We start from the raw sequence: 19,844 nt of genomic DNA, 5'->3' as shown, positions 1-19,844 counted from the left end.
CAGTTAGCCTGAAACACCACCACTTCCCAGTCTTTAAGATCCTGACCAGCCCTGGCCAGAATGGCTCAGTGGGTTGAGCATCATCCCATGCACCAAAGGGTCACTGGTTTCATTCCTGGTCAAGGCACATGTCCGGGTTAAGGGATTGATGATCCCCAGTAGGAGCATGCAGGAGGCAGCTGATCGATGTTCTCTCACATCAGTGTCTCTCTCCTTCCCCCTAAAAATTCAATAAAAACCTATTTTAAAAAACACACATACACAATGACCAGTTGGTCAGGCCCTGGGTGCCTTCACCATCTCTCACAACAGGTGCATGAAGGTAGGCTGCAATGGGACCAGTGGCCCTCCATGCCTTGGTCTAATTTGCCTTCATAATTCATAGCAAGTCTTTCCCTATGAACTTATCTGAACCCTACATGGACCTGTATACTGTAACATATACTGTCAGCTGTATGACCATATCATCTACCATCCATTCCAGTACACTTTTGAAAGTGAAAGGGTGTGTTATTAATAATTACCCCAGGACAGCAGTGGAAACTACGGCTGTCCTGTATGCATATAGGGTCACTTTAGTTCTCAACCAGGTAAAGTGATATAGACTTCCCTTTATTATTCCCTGAATTTTACCTTTTACACCACCCAACTTTCTGAAAAAAAAGAAAAAGAAAAAGAAAAGAAATTCTGGAATCTGATGAACAAACTCATGCTCAGAGCATTTGCCCTATTCAAGATTTCACAGACGCGAATCAATTGACTCTCAACATGTGTCTTTTCACAGTGGCGTCCTAATCAGTTCAGGCAGTTGTCACACTGTTTATCCTTAGCCACTGGGTAACATTAGTAGCTCTTTTCTGGACTTCCAGGTCGGTGATAGCTTTTCTGGGGGCAGTAAATTTCTGTTGTGTTCCTAATGTACATCCTAATGGGGGTCCAGTGTCTTGTGAGCCCTTCAACACCAGTATATGTGATGTTTGTTCTCCTAGTGATTATTTCCAAAAGGGGATTGACTTGTATCCTGTGTGGACACAGCCCTACCCAGGAAACTCACAGTTTGGCCGAGTTCTGCTTAAGCACTCTTTAGTTGACTATGTGACCCCGTGAAATAATAAATTAAGATGTTATGCTAGAAGCTCTCTGTATGAGTTTGTTATTGCTGTATAACAAACTACCCTAAAATGAAGTGGCTTAAACAACAAATTATTATTTTTTATAATGTGCCTAAGGGTTGTCTGGAATTGACTGATCTGAGCCCCCCTTGGCTGGGAAGCTGAGGTGAGCTTCCTGGTGCACCTGCAGGTCAGCTGGGGAGGTGGCTCATGTAGGTCAGGCTCAGCTGGGGCAGCTCTGCTCCACATGTCTCTCATCCTCCTGGAAACAGCAGGCAGGCCATGGTGGGCTCTTCTCATGGTAAAGGCAAAGATTCAAGAGAGCCAGCTCATTAGTACAAGAATATTTTGAGTGTCTGCTGTACCATATCTGCTAACATCCTATTGGCCAAACCAAGTTATATGGCCAAACCCAAAGTCAGGGCAGGAGGTCATGTGGCCAACCATGTCATTGATGGAGCAGGAAGGTATATTCCTCCAATGGAAGGACAAGAAGATGGTGCATATCTTTCAGTAATAAGCAACTCTATCTCACTCTCTAAGATCTCTTTCAGCTTAGTCTTTTTTTTTCTTTTGTGTGTGTGTGTGTGTGTGTGTGTGTGTGTCGCTTCTGGCTTCTGGCATGATAGATGCTCAAAAGAGGCTCTAGGAATTGAACTGCTTACCTTTCTTTCTCCTGTGTGGTTCTATTGCTCTGTAAAAGTTCTCATTCCACCTTTCCCTTTCCAATAGTCTCACTTTGCAGTTGATTTGACACTGACCTTGCAGACTGTCTCAAACATTTCTGAGGTACCCTACTAACTCAGAATGATAGCAGCTTCCCCAGAATTAGAAAAGGTCTCGCTGAGCTTGAATTCTAAGAACCACTTCCCTGAGTACTCCTTGTACAGATTTTCAGAGTAGAGCCCTGGGTATTTTAAAGTAATCTTAACATATCAGATGAAGAATTTAAAGGACACTGTACTAACTGGTGGGTGGTGTGGTGTGGTGCCGTGTGTGTGTGTGTGTGTGTGTGTGTGTGTGTGTGTGTGAGAGAGAGAGAGAGAGAGAGAGAGAGAGAGAGAGAGAGAGAGAATTGGTTTCCTTGACAACAGGATGCCCAATCAACTTTTCCCCAACTTTAACTACTAGTAAGTTAGCATAATTTATCCTTTTCATTTCAAGAAGACTTAAATCAAAGAGAATGATTTCAAACGAGGTTGTAGAGATAGAAATTACAGTGGTATCTCCACTCTTTGTTCCCAGCTCTGGTGAAAAGGAGAGAGAGAGAAAAAAGAAAGGTGATGGTATAATTTCTTCACACAAAGATATCACATTTCTCTGCTTAAAAAAAAACAACAAAAACATGAGCCACAAAATACTGACTTCTTTTGAAATGTGTCCACTACTGCAGGTAGAGGCTGCACGGTGGTGGTGTCATCCTATAATCTGGATGACACTCAATATGCTCACCTTTTAAAACAGAAGTGTTGCCTACTTTCAGTCAAGATGGCAGCATAGGCAAATGCAGTACTTTAATCCTCCCACAATCAAATAAAAAATTACAACTAAATTACAGAACAACTATCATTCAGACTGCCTGAAATATAGCTTAATGGAAGTCCTATGACTAGGGATTTAAAGAGGAAAACACATTGAGACTGGTAGAGGGGCAGAGATGCAGAATGGGCTGGTCCCTCACCCATGTGTGGCAGATAAAAATTGAGAAAGGGACAGATATAGAGAAAGTAAAGCAACAGGCAGACTGTCAAATTACAGTGGGGAGGGTAGGGAGATCTGGGGGAGATAATAGATCAACCGAAGGACTTGTATACATGCATATAAGTACAACCAATGGACATAAAACTATGGGGAGGGAGGGGATGTGTGGGAGGGAGGAAGGGGGGCAAAAAAATAAAATAAAATAAAATAAAATAAAATGTAAAAATAAATAAATAAATAAATAAATAAATAAATAAATAAATAAATAAAAGAGGTTTGATACACTGAAAAAAAAAATTAAGAAAGGTATCTTGGCTGTGGAGGTCCTCCTGAGGACTAAGGGGTCCCAGCCTCACATCAGACCCTCAAGCCCAAAGCCAGGAAGAGAAGTCCCCATAACTTTGGGCTGTAAAACCAGGGGGGGATTGTGGCTAAGAGATGTAGATGCTGCTGGAATCCCAAGTAGTTCCTCTTAAAGGGGAAGTGCGTGGACTTATTCAAAACTCACTCCCTCTGAGCTCTAGTGCTGCTGCAGCAGCTTGAAAGGAGCCAGGGACATACAGGGAGAAATGATTTATCTGGCATCAGAGTGAGAGCTGGGGATGGCAGCTTTCTATCCGACAGAAGTGCTGGCAAAGGCCATTGTTCTTTTGCTGACCTCTCCACAGAGCTGGCAGGTGGGCACCATATCTGAGTCTCCATGAACCTGGATCACAATGTTTGCCCTACCCTGGTGATTCCCTGAGACCCTGCCCCACCCAACTTGCAGGCCTACGCAAGCCATTTCCAGTGGCTTTTCTATTCAAATGACTTCTCTTGCTTCATGCTTCAGATGTTCCTAAAGTCTCTTAAACAAGCAGCATCTAGCCTCTGTGTACCCTATACTTCTTGCTAAGTGGCTCTAGGTATGCACTACTGGAAGCCAGCCTTGGTTCACAGTTTGGCTTTTCCTGGGCACCTTTAATCTCAGCACAAGTAAAGCCATCTGAAGATCACTGTAGCCTGTGCCAGATAGGGCCCCAGGCTGGGCACAGGCATTGGCTGACCTTGCACCTCCTGAGAGGCTCCAAAGCCAGTGCACCCAGGGTAGACCATGCTGGATTATAACCCTACCGCTTCCATGAGCAACACATTAAACGGGCAGACTTGGTGAGCACCAAAGCCCACTGAAAGTCCTGTTCCATTGGTTTGGCTCCTTACAGCAGGTCCTCCACTGTAGTTTCAGCCAGTCCCCACAGCTGATCAGCCTGGAGGTCAATCCCTCCCAGTGACACTAACAATAATCAAGGCTCTACTACAATTGGACAGTGCATACAGCCCACACAGGGGCACACCTGGAGCATCCAGCTTGGATGACTGTGGAGGCTGCACCACTAGGCCCAACAAGGACATCTACTACACAAGACCACTCTTCCAAGTTTTGGAGAAATAGCAGCTCTACCTAATACACAGAAACAAGCACAGGGAAGCAGTGAAAATGCAGAGACAAATAAATAAGTCCCAAATGAAAAAATAGGAGAAATACTTAGAAAAAGAACTAAACAAAATGGAGGCAAGTAATCTAACAGATGCAGAGTTCAAAACAATGGTTATAAGGATGCTCAAGGAACTGAGAACTTCCTAAGCTGCTGCCCCAGCACTAGAGTTTCATATCTTGAAACATGAAAAAGAACATAGAAACCATAAAAAAGAACTAGTCACGTGGCTTAGTGGTTGAGCTTCAACCCATCAACCAGGAGGTCAGGGCACAAGCCTGGGTTGTGGGCTCAATCCCCAGTAAGGGGCAGGCAGGAGGCAGCCAATCAATGATTCTCTCTCACTAGTGATGTTTCTGTTTCTCTTTCTTTGAAATCAATAGAAATATATTAAAAGAAAAGAACCAGTCAAAAATGAAGGATATACTAAATGAAATAAAGAACAATTTATAGGGAATCAATATTAAAGTGGGTGAAACTAAGGATCAAATCAGCAATTTATAGTACAATCAACAAAACAAACAAACAAAAATAACAACAACATTAATCAGATAGCAAAAAGAAAAAAGAATTTAAAAAAATAAAGATAGTTAAGGAGCCTCTGGGACAATTTTGAGTGTACAAACATTCACATTATGGGGGGAGGGGGTGTCAGAAGAAGAAGGAGAGCAAGAAATTGAAAACCTTTTTGAAAAAATAAGAAATAATGACAGAAAACTTCCATAACCTGGTGAATAAAATAGACATACAAGTCCAGAAAGCACAGACAGTCCCAAACAAGATGAATTCTAAGAGCCACATATCTAGACTCATAATTAAATGCCAAAGATTAAAGACAAAGAATCTTCTTTAAGAAGGAGAAGAAAAAAAGATTTAAAAAATATGAACAATAAAATAGCAAAAAATACATATCTATCAACTGTTGAATCTAAAAAACAAAAAGAACAGAAACAGACTCATAGATACAGAGAACATCTTGATCATTGCCAGCTGAGAAGCGGGTTGAGGAGAAGGGGTAAAAAAAGTTGAAGGGAGTAAGAAGTACAAATTTGTTGTTAAAAAATAATCATGGGAATATAATGTAGCATATTAGGGAATATATTCAATAATATTCTAATAACTATGTATGCTGTTAGATAAGTATGCGATTTATCAAGATGATCACTTAGTAAGTTACATAATATCTAATCACTGGGTGTATACCTGAAACTAATATAATATTGTATGTCAACTTTAATTAAAAAATAAAAATGATTTAAAAAAATAAAGTAAAACAAAAGAGTTGAACTAGTCTATATTTAAGGTCCTTTCTAGCCCTAAAAATTATTTGGTTACTGCTTCAGTTTTAGAAAAATGGGTTCACTGATTGTGAATATCAAGGATGGATTTTGTGGAATGAAAGACCTGTCGTTTAGAAAATGATTTGGTTTAAATTATGTTAATTTTTAGACTGCTTCTATCATTAGAAAGTATTATCAATCCCAGATTGGTCTCTCTCACATTAATGTTTCTCTCTTTTTCTTTCTCTCTCCCTCCCTTCCTTCCACTCTCTAAAATCAATGGAAAAAAATATACTCGGATGAGGATTAAAAACAAAACAAAACTGAAATAGTTAATCGAGTCACCATTTGACAAGTGAAAGCCTACACTGTTGCTTTCATACACAGGTGTCCTGTGTTTTTAGATGATAGGACATAACAGTATATTGGGAGAAATTTGAACCTAAAAGCCAAATGTGGTGATTATTTATGCTTATGATCTGATTGTCATCATAGCAACTCAGTCAGAGTTTGGTTCCCAAAACTTGAAATCGGCTCTTTGCCTATTTTTCCTCTTACTCACTCTATGGGGAAGATATTTCCAGAGAAAATGTCTGCCAAGAGGTGTTGAAAACATTAGTATTTATTATCACCACCACTAACACTCCATCATCACTACCATTACTACCACCACCACAACCACCACAACCATCACCACCACCCACCACTACCACGAATAAAACGTCTTTGCCAAATGTCTAATTATGTAGCCCACTTTGCCAGGCCAGGTGAAAATAAAACTACGCATGTTGTCTCTGGCTTTTATGAAGTTGAATGTAAAGTGGGTGGACTGGCACAAACACTTATACTATTTTTACTTATAATACTTGATTAGAATTCTTTTGAATTGCACAATAGTACCCCTTGGCAATATAATATGAAGAAAACAAGGCTATATCCCTTTAGATAACCTTCAGTCAATTTATGATTACTGGTTATTTCCTTTAGTCTGAGAATGAGCCCTATGTTGGATTTATATTCCTTTCCAAGCCCTAAAAGACCAATATCAACATAATCATCATACATTTGTGATTAAATATAAACAGGAGAGAGATTATGTCCCCTTCAATTTGTAATTGACTTTGTAATCCAGTGGATGACAGCCTTTATTGTGCTATTATTATTAATTACTTATAAATACTTACACAGCACCCTGAGTTCAGCTCATTTGTAACTTCTAAAGGCTCCAGTCAAAATCCCCTTTCTCCTTATCTCATTTGTCTTTTAAGTAAGTCTTTTTTTTCTAGCCCCATCCCCATTTCTTCTCACCCCCACATCACTTTAGTCTTGGTATCTAGTATAAACTTTTCTCCCTTTTGTTAAATTTGACTTTCATGCTTCCTGGTGTCCATCATCTATGCCCCTCCGTTAGATTAACAGCACCCGATTCCTATGTACCTTCATCAAGCCAAACTTGCTAAATAATCTCATGAGAACATTAAGTTGTAAGTAGGTAAACATGTATAGTGTACATAATTCATAAAGTACAAATAATTGTACAGGAAAAAGTAAAACTGACTCCCACCTTGGACCCTTACACTTACACTCTTCCTTATAAACAACCTCTATTCTCAGTTTCTTAATACTCAAATGGGTAATATATGATAGATGCTGTCCTTTACCTGGCTTACTTCATTCATGGTATTTGGGAAATCGTCCCATTTTAATACATTCATTCTTGTTTAAATGCTATTCTGTTTTTTAAGAACTTCACTGTATGGATGTACCCTAATTTGAAAAACAAGTTCTCAATTGGTGAACACCTTTTACTTTTATAAACAAAATAGTGCTATGAGAAATGTCTGAGATTTTACTGCCTGTTTTCTTCTAGGATTTTTATGGTTTTGAGTCTTTCATTCAAGGCTTTAATCTTGATGGTAGCTTTTAATTTGCATTTCTCTAAATATAAGCAAGTTTGAGAATCTTATTTGTTTAAAATCCATTATATTTTGTTTTCTGAAGAATCCTTTGCCACTTTTCCATTGCATTATTGATCTTTTCTTAACTTATTTGTAGAAGCTCTTTATATATTAAAGAAAATCATCCTTTATATTTAATATATGTTGCAAATATTTTCTCCTTTTTATCATCTGTCTTTTACTTTGTTTATTTTGCATTTTTTCGAATCAGAAAACATTTGTTTTTGTGTTGTTGAATTTAATTAGTTTTAATGGAGTCTTCATTTTGTATCTTCCTAGAAAGGCTTCCTCCACCAAAGACTTTTCTCATGTATTTTATTTCATTCTTAAAATATAGGTATTTGATACATCAGGGATTTATTTAAGGGTAAAGGTGAGGATCCAGCCTTATTTTTTCCAGATAGTGGTGTTCCACCTGGAAATTCATCCTTTTCCAATTGACTTGAAATATCACTTTCATCATTTATTGGTTCCCATATGTATTTCTGACTTCCCTGCTCCATTCCTCTGTCTAATCGCATGCCTCACTGGATGCCCTCCTTTAGATATCTTGCAGGGAGCACCTTCTTGTACCTAGCAGCAGTGGAGTGTTCTAAGAACATCTTTGCAAGTATCAGAATCTGAAGCAATTTATCTCCCAGGGAACCTGCAGTCTCTGCACTGAACCAATCAATTTAGCAAATAAATCATCCTTCAGCACAAAGGACCTGGCACTTAGATGCAAGGTTCATGCCCAAAGGAGGTAGAGGTGTCCCGAATGCCTCCAACTGGGAGGTTTTTAGCACTGTTTTTATTTAATTAGCTAGCACGCATGAACAAATAGCACTTTGTTACCAGGCAGTGAGGAAGCTGAGAAGTTTGGGATACAGACGGAAGAGTATATGGCATCAGCAATGAAAATGATAAGGTCATTTCAATGGTTTTTTTTAGTATATGTGCTGCCGAAGCTAGCACATTTCAATGTTTTTTTTAAAGCTCAGATTCCACTGTGCCATCCATCAACAGTGTGTGCTCCAGAAGTGACTAAGGTGTAAAAACGTCTCATTAAGTGCCCTTCACCATCATCCTTACGTACTATTTAGATAAGGTTGAAGAAGTAGAGATGGTCTATTTTAATGCAGTTAGATGGCTCGGTCAGCAACGTGTGGGAGATTTGCTGGCCTCTTTCCATAGATGAGGAACTCTGGGAATTAAAGGGGTCTGAGGGACTCAGCCTGTTGCCTCCCCATGTCATGTGATGATTCTTTGACTTATAAGGCACCAAACACCTGATCACACTGGACTAGAAAAATGTGGCAGAGGATAGGATGCTTTGTGTAAGAAAATACAAGTATTCAGACTCACATCAGGCAGCTGATAGGGGGAGGCTGCTTTTGCTTTTAAATTGGCCTGAATTCAGCAGAGTCCTAGATATGTAAGAACTGCAGAACTCTCAGGTGGAAACAGCCCCAGTGGCAGCAGAGCCTCGCGGGCATGGATGCACAGGAGTTGAACTTGAAGTTTCTGCTGCGGATCTGTAGTTGGTGCCTCAGAATGAGACTCGTTTACTAAAGTATCTGACCTAAAAAGGCAACTCGGTTTAAGAAGTTGAAAACACACTATGGTCATTGAGAGAACACAGTATCCTTGAAAGAAATTATAAAATTCTGCATGGAAATCCTAAATTATCCTAACATTTCTATGAGGCCTGACTTGGAGCAATATTTGGGTCCCTTACCTGAGTAAAAGTTGAGTCTTTCATAAGTGTTGAAAGCAAAACTTAGAATCACAGGCTCTAGTAATATAACTATGAAACCAAAATTAATATGAGACCTGATGTTATAATTACTGAGAAGTATTAGTGAATTAAATATCAATATTCACATGGGTAAAAAAAAACACACACACACAATTGCTAACACTTGGCCTGTAAAGGCACATGTTAAAATGAGTGTTTATTAAACTGTTACTGTATTTTAGAGGGCACATTATTTTATAAAAGCCAACACCCTGACATAATGAGCTGATTTTTCTAGTCCTTTAGGAATAGGAAGGAGGTTGTCAGCAGGAACACACCACAATTATCACCAATCCAGATGTGCAGCCCAATAGGTAGAATTATCAAAGGACCAATTGTGCCCAGATGAATAGGCAACTGAGAGCAGCAAGGGACAGAGGGGTTCTATGAGAGTCCTGCTTTTCTGGAACGAACCTTTAATATATGCTTCACCTTGCCTGTCGCTATCAAGGTCTCTGGCTATACCAGATTACTGCAAAGCTTCCATTTTACTTACAGTTAAGACCACCTTTCTTTCTGGCCGTCATGCAAAGACCCTCCAAAGTGTGTCCATTTCCCCCTGCACTTCTGACCTCTTCTTTCTCCTTCATTTCACACCACTTCCTTTCCCCCACCTTCATTCTATGACAACCTGCCGGTGATGGTTGCTGCCTATTTGAATGCCTACTGATGGCCATGTCTGTGTGACTCACACTCCTGAAGATCAAGAGTCTATATTAATTCCTCTTGTTTGGGTGGAAAAACACCAAACAGAGCATGCCAACTTTCAGTAGAAACCTGAGGCTGAAATTCCAGCTCCAATCCTCTATCTGCCACTTGTTAGCTTAATGGATCCAGGCCAATCACTCCTCCCCTAAAAGCCCAGGCCCTCTCAGGTGGAAAATGAGGGGATTTGGACTAGATCTGTGACTTTGACACTTATTTAATTATAAGCCTCAGTAAATAATGTATCACACACAGAGACACAAACACATCTGAAATACAAGTTTAATAAACTAATGCCTTATTTACTATATAAGATGCACTTTGACCTATTCTATTCTATTCTATTCTTGCATAAAAAAAACCGATACAAGCTGTCCACACCCCATTAAATTGGTTTCCTAACCACTAGTGAGTCAAAACGAGCAATCTGAAAAGCAAAGGCCAGATGATATCTGAAAGTTCTTTCCAGTTCCAAACAAGATGACCACAGATTGATGACTCAACCCCAACAGTCCACATTAGAACATTTTCATGAGCCCCATTTTTGCCCCATTGTGGTTTAAGACTCTGGGAACCTCCTGACAAATTCAGAAAAAGCCCACTGTTGGCAGCTAAAGCCAAACCTAAGCCGAAGCAGGTCCCTCCGGAGACGGCTCCGACACCTGACTGTGGACCCAGGCCCAGCACCAGCTGCCCCAAAGCGACTCCCTTCTTCTCCTTTAAAATCATAGGTGTAAGCACGATTAAGATAATTTCCCACCCTTAACTCAGAAAGCTTATAAAAATATATTAGTAGACAATTTAAGATATCTCTGTGTGATTTTTGCATTGAGTGTAAATATGTAAATAATTCACATGCATATCCTATCTCAGCTAGGTATGGCCAGTGGGTTGCTTATTCCCAGGGGACGAGGCAGCAGAAGGAAATGACCAGAACCTGGAACTGGCCCCATTCACTGGGGTGGGCGAGGCATAGGAAACTGACCAGGTTGCGGGTGCTGACAGAGCAGGTTTTAGCTTCTGAGCAAAGCACAGCATTGAAAGGGTAGGAAATTGACACTCCCCAGTCTAATAAACACTGGCCATCTTGGGCAGTCCAGGAGAAAGCTGCCCACAGAGGTGCCAGCTGGGCATCAGGCAGGCACTCGGTAAAGCAGGGATCAAGAAGGCCTGCCGGGGGACACTCGGTCCCGGCGACAAGGTGATCTGGGCCCTGAGAAGCAAGTCTGGCAGGAGCATAAGCAGAGCCTTAGGAAGATGGGCCCAGCAGGTAATTCACCTGCAGACACTCCGTCCTAAGCCTGCGAGCGTGATGTGAAGCACAAAGCTCAGAAAACAGACCCAACTCCTGCACTCAGCTGGGGACTAACGGTCCCTCCTGGCTGGAACAGATTGCAGCTGAACATGCTATGGGCACAGGCTGGGACTGCAGGGAGGGGATGAGCCCCCAGTGGGGAAGAGTGGACAGCCATGGAGGCTGGGAAGTCAGTCACAGATGTTCAGTTCTACATTCCTGGATGGGTGTGTTTTCCAAAACCCACCAGCATATCAGGCTCAGGGTGAAAGGGAGCTCATTCTCCATCAGTGATGATCAAATGTGGCAAGAATATCCTTTTTACCCCCCACAGACAGCCCCGTGCAGATGTGTTCCCAAACAATAGAACATCTCTAATTAAAATAGCAGAAAAGCTCTATTTCTAGCTAATATTTTCACATAATAAATTTCGTGTTTAATTGAATTGTACCTGCAACAAACCCAAGTTGTTCAACCAAATGCAAAACAGTTATGCAACACAGTCCTGAATCACTGTGGCGCTTGCCCAGGCGTTCTCCCATCTGGACGCAGGTCCAGCTAACACGTGGCATTATGTATGTATCTTCTGTCAAGAACCCTTTTGCGCAATCTCTAAAACTGTACACATTTAGGCAATTCTTATGGCTCTTCACCCTAATTCATTGAGGATGCAAAGGCCATCCTTTTTTCTTTCTTTTTTTAATCCAAGAAGCAAAATGACAAGCCATCTTGATTTCACAATTAGAAAAAAAAAAAAATCACTACCAAATCCAAAGAAACAGCTAACTCACAAGTCACATGGAGCTTCAAGTTCTTCTTTGATCACTATTTTGTGAGCAGAGAAACTTCTTCCAAACAAGTTCTCAGAACTATTGAACAACTAAAAAAACACCCAGTTTTAAATCCTATTACTCACATTGGGCAAAAGGCAAAGCTACCTAAATGTCTAAGCCAAGTTAACTCTAGATATAAATAAAATTTTAAAAAAAAGTCATTGACCATCACACATACATTTGAAATTCTCCTAAATTTGGAATATCAAAGTTTAACTTTAAATGACCACATCCTCCTTTATTCCTCAGGCCTCTCAAATCTTCTAGAGTTTGGGTTGTTTCCTATACATTCCAATTATTCCTGGTTAGTCTTATCTGTAGCACCTCTGTGGATGTTCATATCAAGTAATTCCCAGCAAGGCGTTGGCAGGTTTTTGACGCCTACATGCCTGGGGCAGATCATAAAAACTTAACGACTAAGAAAAATTCCGTGATTGTTCACCCCAGCTCAAGACCATGCTGCTAACAACTTCTCTACCATCTCACCCCCAAATTGCAAGAATTTTGCAACTTACTCTATGAAGTTTTCCATTCTGGGTAAAGGTCTCAGGTTTATTGACCTCTTTTTAAAGGCCTAACTCTCGGACGTGTTCTCCCGGCTCCTCCACACTAACCGCTAAGGAGACAGTTAGCACATTAGGCTATTTTTGCCTCTTCTAAAAGAGGAACTTCCTAACCTTTGCCCTGAGCCTATGGCTGGTGGATGGCCTGTCGCAGCATGTTAGGTAGACGTGGTGAGTGAGTATTTTGGGTTGCAACACTCACCAGCACTGCTGGATAGTACAGGTGAAATGGGCGTCCAGGTATTGTCCGAGGCCACTGCCTTCTTCATCAGGACCCATGATGGGGAAGGAAATTCCGGTCCTCTCCAGGCTACACCCCTCACCATCTCCACTGCTAATGCTGTGCCCGGTGCATACTGACCACCAGAGAGGAAAAGATTGAATAGACCTTCCATTTTGCTTTGGAGGTTGTCTGTTACTCTCCAAGTTCCTTCTCTGATTCACTGCCATGCCCAGCTTTTGTGTCTTATAATTGATATTACTGCAGGGTCTTTCCAAGGGACTCCAGCCTCAAGACTCTTAACTGCTTCCCCAAAGTCTCAAGCTTCTCTGCTAGAGTTTGGTCCCTCTGAACACCACAGAGGCAAGAAGCCTCGCTCTGCCTCCTTGCCTGGAGGCCACTAGGATGCTACACCTCCAACCTGAATGGACACTTAGAATCCTGAGTTCCACCCTCCTTCATCCATACTTGTTCATGAGTAACAATTTCAGAGCCCGAGAACCCAGGCTGATACCTACAAAGATTTTATCTGAGTAGGTAGAATGGGTTTTTGTGCTTCTACAATAAGGCCAGTAGGAGGGACTCTACAACCCATAACTGTGGGAATGATGGGTCCCCTGTTCCCATGGATCCAGGTGCTAAGGATGGCATGAAGGACGTTTGGCTGGAGGACATTTTTTTAAAATTATGGTAAAACTAGAGGCCCAATGCATGAAGATTTGTGCAAGAATGGGCTTTCCTTCCCCTGGCTACAGGCACTGCCTTTGCTCTGGCCTGGAGTGTCCTTTCCGCCACCCAGAGGCCCCCAGCCACTCGACCCTGCATATGCAAATTAACCCCCATCTTTGTTGGGTTAATTTGCATGCTCACTCCTGATTGGCTGGTGGGGATTGAAAAGGTACAGTCAATTTGTATCTTTCTCTTTTATTAGTGTAGATATACACAACAAGTACAAAATAACACAACAAATTTACCATCCTAACCGTTTTAAGTGTACAGTCAGTGGCATTAAGTACATTCACATTGCTGTCAATCATCCCCACCAACCATCTCCAGAACTCTTTTTATTATGAAAAACAGAAACTCAGTAGCCATTAAACACTGACTCCCTAATCCCCCCTGTCCCTACTCCCTGGCAACCACCATTCTATTTTTTTCTCTCTGTGAATCTGACTGCATTACAATATTTGTCCTTTTGTGACTGACTTAGATCATTTGGGATAATGACCTCAGGATTCAACCATGTTGTAGCCTGTGTTGGAATTTCATTCCTTTTAAGGCTGAATAATATTCTATTGTACATTTATGCCACATTTTATTTATCCATTCATTTCACCTTTTGGCTATTATAAACAATACTGCTATGAACACTGGTGTATAAATATCTCCTAGAGAGCTCACTTTCAATTCTTTCAGGTATATATCCAGAAGTAGAATTTCTGAATCATGCGGTAGTTGTATTTTTATTTTGTGAGGAACTACCGCACTATTTTCTGTAGAGACTGTACCATTGTACATTTGGAGAACATTTTATAGCAATGCTTTACTGCTCCCTTTGGCCACGGCTGAGTGGCCATTACTTCTTGCCTTGAAGCTTTGACAGTGAACTCCAGAAGAAATGTAAACTTCTTGTGCTCGGGAGCCCAAGTGGTCAATGTGAACCACACATTTCTGATTAGAAGGCACAGCCCCCGTCCTCTTGCCCCAACTTCCTGTTGATTATCGGCCAATGAGCACATTCTTTACCAGGCTAGCCCTGTTATCAACAAACACATGCACTGTGCCATAAATTCAGTTTGTTTTAATAATTCCCAACAGCCCCTACCCAGGGCCTCTTCTTCCCTTATCTCACTGTTTGCCAAACCCTTCACAATTTATGTGTTTGCTTTTCTATTCTGCTTTCAGCCCTCTCTGAGTTCCCTTTTCCCACCAGGTCACTATAGCCTTTTTGTCTCGTATAAATTTAGTCTTCTCTGTCTAGGACTCGTTGACTTCTACTTTCTGATTCCCTGGGCCTACGCTTCTTCTCTTTCCTCTGGCACCAGCTTCTTAATCTCTGGGCTTCCTACCTCGAGTAATTTGTCAAGATCATGTTCTTGCAATTTGCAACTTATTCATTTTCTTTCTCTGTGTCTCTTTAGCACAGTCTTTCAGCTCTGTCACGGCATATGTCCCAGCTTCGTGGTCATTTGCTGGAGGAGAACTATTAAATTCCCTTTGTCCCCATAGTCTGTGCGCTGAGTGTGCATTCACTGAGAGAGCTAACTAGCTCCATAGTTGCCCAAATGAAAGAGATGGCAGGTGGCATGTGTGTCCCGGCACATAAGTTAGGGAGAAAGTTTAGAGGTTTGGGCTGAAATAGAAAAAGGGAGAGCAGAGGCTGAGGTGTGTTAGGAAGGTGTGATGTTTGGGACACCAATGGAGAGGAAACCTTGGCCGTGGCAGGAGAGGAGACAGGCCTAAGGAATGGTGCCAAGGAAGGGGGGGTATTTGAAGGCAGTTGTGCAGGTGCACAGAGTAGAGAAGGGCAAGGAGATAGGTGAAGGGGTGGGGTGGGGGTGGAACAAACAAGCAAACAACCATTCTAATAGCCCAGGGGAGTGATAACAGTGATTCAAAAAACCAGAAATGTAAGGAAACAGGCTCATAGACACAGAAAACAGACTGACAGTATTAGAGGGGAGGGGGTTGGGGTGCTTGGTGAAAAAGGTGAAGGGATTAAATAAACAAATAAAAACCTCATAGACTTGGGCAACAGTATGGTGATTACCAGTGGGAAAGGGGGTGGGGAGCGGGGACAGAAAAGAGTAAAGGAGGATAAATGGTGATGGAAGGAGACTTGACTTGGGGTGGTGAACATGCAATACAGGTTGTATACATGATGATGTATATAGAATCGTACACCTGAAACCTATATAATTTTATTAACCAATGTCACCCCAATAATTTAAATTTAAAATAAAATGGAAAAAGAAGCATAAGGGAAAGTAAGGGAAAATTTTATCTAGGAAATGTCCTGCAGCAGCAATATTGGACAACTCATCTATTGATAAGAGAGTGGTCGGCAAACTCATTAGTCAACAGAGCCAACTATCAACAGTAAAACGACTGAAATTTCTTTTGAGAGCCAAATTTTTCAAACTTAAATTTCTTCTAACGCCACTTCTTCAAAATAGACTCACCTAGGCCATGGTATTTTATGGAAGAGCCACACTCAAGGGGCCAAAGAGCCGCATGTGGCTCTCGAGCCGCAGTTTGCCGACCACAGATAAAAGAAATCAGAGATGAGTCAGCATTAGTTAACAACACTGGCCCTGAATTCTGGAGACAGAATGGTCATTCCTGCCGTAATGAGGAGGTTGAACATGGCAGAGGGAAAGAGTTCTGTCTTTGCCACAGTCAAATGCATGAGACATCGGGTCCAAGGTGGCTTAGGAACCCAGCACTCTGAGGATGGCCCGAAGGTTAGGAGGGGAGGAGAGGCTCCGAGGCCCAGGCTGTGCTTGGAGCCTGGAACCTCCAGCCTCTCGGCCCTCAGCCATCTAACATGGTATTTCCCACGTTGCGCCCCTTGGGCCCTTTCCAACGACAATAATCATTACATGGAAAATAAAAGGGGGGTTTCCCCTGGTCAAACGCTGGAAACAGTGGGTTGATCAAAGGAACACAGGTCTCTTTATCGCAGGACTTCTCGAAACCTTTCATGTAATAACATGCTTGAGAAACCTCCAAGTGAACATTAGCATTTGACTACAGGACTTTTTTGTTGTTGTTTTCCAGGATGTCTCTTGGGACTAGACTATATGGAGAGCAGGCTTTGAGAGAAAACATGGGTCTAACACAAAGCAACATTTTATTCCCAAAGAATTCCATGTTAAAAACAAAAAAGGCCATTGACAAGAATAGTTTTCTTCACCATTGTGAATTATTAATGCTGCAACCAATGATTACGGATTCCCCCCACTTCCAGGTGTGTGTGTGTGTGTGTGTGTGTGTGTGTGTGTAGTGTGTGTGTGTGTGTGTGTGTGTGTGTGTGTGTGTGTGTGGTGTGTGTGTGTGTATGTGTGGTGTGTGTGTGGTGTGTGTGTGTGTGTGTGTGTGGGTGGTGTGTGTGTGTGTGTGTGTGTGTGGTGTGTGTATGTGTGTGTGTGTGTGGTGTGTGTGTGTGTGTGTGTGTGTGTGTGTGTAGTGTGTGTGTGTGTGTGTGTGTGTAGTGTGTGTGTGTGTGTGTCGCTGTGGAGCCCCGGGAACACACTGCAATGCTACAATGCTTTGCTTGTCTCTTTATTCCTTGTATCCCCATACCTTTCTTGCATTCTGCATCTTATCCCCAGCAAACAACCACTCCAATTGTGCTTACTGTGTATTTTTTTGGGTACCTGTTCTTTGCAAACTGTGTTTCCTTATTTTGTGTGCATTATCTTTAGCTTATGCCAACAGTTGGTAATCTCATTTTATTGCTTAGTGTGTTCACTGAGCACTGTGTTTTCAAGATCCATCACGTCTTTGTCCCCCTCCCAACCCCAAGTCTATTGCATCTAACTACTGCCTGTCTCTGCGCAGTGTACCCCTCCCGTCTTACCCGTCCACTCTCCCGGAAGGTGACACACGGTGGCTTCCGGCAAACAACATTGCAGTAGACAAACTTTTAAAGGCCCTTTATGGACCTGTGCACAAATTCTATGGGCTAGAGATCTTGCTGTATGTCTCTAAGAGATCTTTATCTTTGTTCCCTGGGGCCACTTTCATAATAAATGTTATTGGTCCATCACAGTTTCCTAGTGCTCTATGTGGGTCTTGTCCCTTTAATACAATATCTCACGTGACCATCCCAACAACTTTGTGAGTTTAGCTGGGCTGATCACATTATCCTCAATTTACATGTAAACATAAGTGACTTCAATTGGGGAATGATCGCTTAGTAAGAGGTGAGCATAGGGCTGTGTGGGTTCTCCAAAGCCTTCCATTCCACTGTCTGTTATCATTGTTTCTTGCACACTCTCAGCACTCCTGCCTTAGACATCGGCCCTGACACCAGGTCACGCCATTATGTGTTGATTGACTTGCTCTCCTGCTAGAATGCAAGCTCTGTGAGGACAGGGACTCTGTCTCTTCTTTGCTCTGATTTCCCCAGTGCCCAGAAGTGACATATACTCGTAAAAGGTGCTCAGTAAATATTTGTTGAATGATGAAAAGAATCATTCAAGATAGATATGTCCCCAAGGAAACCTCACACAGGAGGGTCTTGTTGTTTTGCTGATTTCGGTATTGAGTATTATTTACCTGGGACATATGGAAAGGAATTGGGGAAGTCTGTCACCTAAAATCAAGGTTTTGGGTGGCAGGGTCTGTAATCTCTCCCCATCAGTGCTCCATCAATTCAGCAGTCATTCCACAGAAGTACAGTCAGTTTACTACCATGTCAGGTCATCTCAGGATCCACAGGATAAGGGAAGGGTCGGCTCTGAAGAGCTGCCAGTTGGGCTCCACTCATTCAGGTGGGTCATGCCCTGGGCTCTTACTGGGCTACTATCTCACATCTCTTTCCTAGCCTGACTCAGGGGTTGGCCTAGGGTGCCAGAAAGAACACCAGATTGGGAACCAGATCCAGCTTCTGGTCTCAGCTCAGCTGTTTCTGGCCAAGGGACTACAAGCATCATCCTTACCTTTAAAACACACTTGAGCTCCTGCCTACCTCATAGGTCTGATGTGAAAAAGGAACTCTGGCTCTGTCAGTGCAGCCCGCCCAAGGAGCAGGGGTTCTATTCCTGATTCCTCCCATCCCAGCTGGCACCCAGGAGCCTGTCCCTGGCCAGCCGCAGGGGAGCATCACCAGTCCCGCACATGGGGCCTCAGAAAGGCTGGGGAGGAGTTTCTCTGGCCTCCCCCGCCTCCTCCTGGCTAAGGGGCGGCTCTAGGGCACACATGCTATTACCTCACCTTGTGGGACCAGCTTTCCTATGAAATGAGGGGTTTGAGCTAGAGGTGCCATCTTGAAGCTTCCTTCTGTCTCTCAAATACCATAATCTGTGCTTTAATGTCTCTTTTCTCTCCCCAACAGGGTCTAACATCCCTTTGCCATTAAATTCTCCTTTCTTCAGAGTTACCCCTCTGGGCTTGCTCACACCTGACCCTGGACAGCGCCCTCCTCCCGGGGCCTGGGGCTCCGCCCCTGGCCGCACTGTCCCTTCAGACTGGTTCCAGCTTTCCTCAAGCCCTTCAATTCATATTCTGAGTCCACGTATCATTTGGGAAGGAGAGATTTTACCATATGCTGTCACACAAATATATGTCTTGCACGTATTCTATGCAATAGCCCCCCCTTCTCCCTGTGGTGCAGGCTTGCGCGTGCATGCACGCGTGTGCGCGCGCACACACACACACACACACACACACACACACACACGCACACACACTTCCCTCCAGTGCCTGAGAATCTACATGCCTGGGCATAACTGTGTGGGCACAAATACGCAGAGACAGCCAATGACTATTTTAATGTTTCTTTGTCCCTGTGGTGCCATCTAACTATTTATTTAGTGGTTTGATGCCGTTTGCATCAACAACTTTGCCTTATAGGCTGTTCTTCATGTTTATGTTTCTTACTGTGAAAAAAAATTGCTTGCCCAACATCTGTTCTGAATCCGCTTTTTCTTTATTTTGTTATTTATCTATTCCCCATTGAATTAAATTTGCGCCAAGGACAGTAACTGGAATTGGAATCTTCAGCATCCTCCAGGATTCCTGTGTACTTCAATACATCTCTTAATTACTCTTTTTTTTTCTCTGTTATGAGATATACATATTTACCCATGTTCGTGCAGGCAGATTGGCTTGTAGCTTACCTCTGTCTGCCCCCTCCGGGGAATATGTTTTATTAACTGAATAAATTAAATAGGCGCGTATATCCAATAGAGTGGAGAGGT

General features: G+C 42.4%; 1 protein-coding gene across 4 annotated transcripts in view; it reads left to right on the top strand.

Annotated features, from left to right (window-relative positions):
- The window catches only part of TBXAS1 (thromboxane A synthase 1), a 139,129-nt gene that overhangs the window by 39,817 nt on the left and 79,468 nt on the right, over positions 1–19,844 (top strand). The gene's annotated exons all lie outside the window — the stretch shown is intronic.

This window comes from Pipistrellus hanaki (genome assembly GCF_964339955.1).
Source record: "Pipistrellus hanaki genome assembly, chromosome: 10".
Lineage (NCBI taxonomy): Eukaryota > Metazoa > Chordata > Mammalia > Chiroptera > Vespertilionidae > Pipistrellus > Pipistrellus hanaki.
Note: the sequence above shows the minus strand (reverse complement) of the source record. Positions and strands in the feature narration are given on the sequence as shown.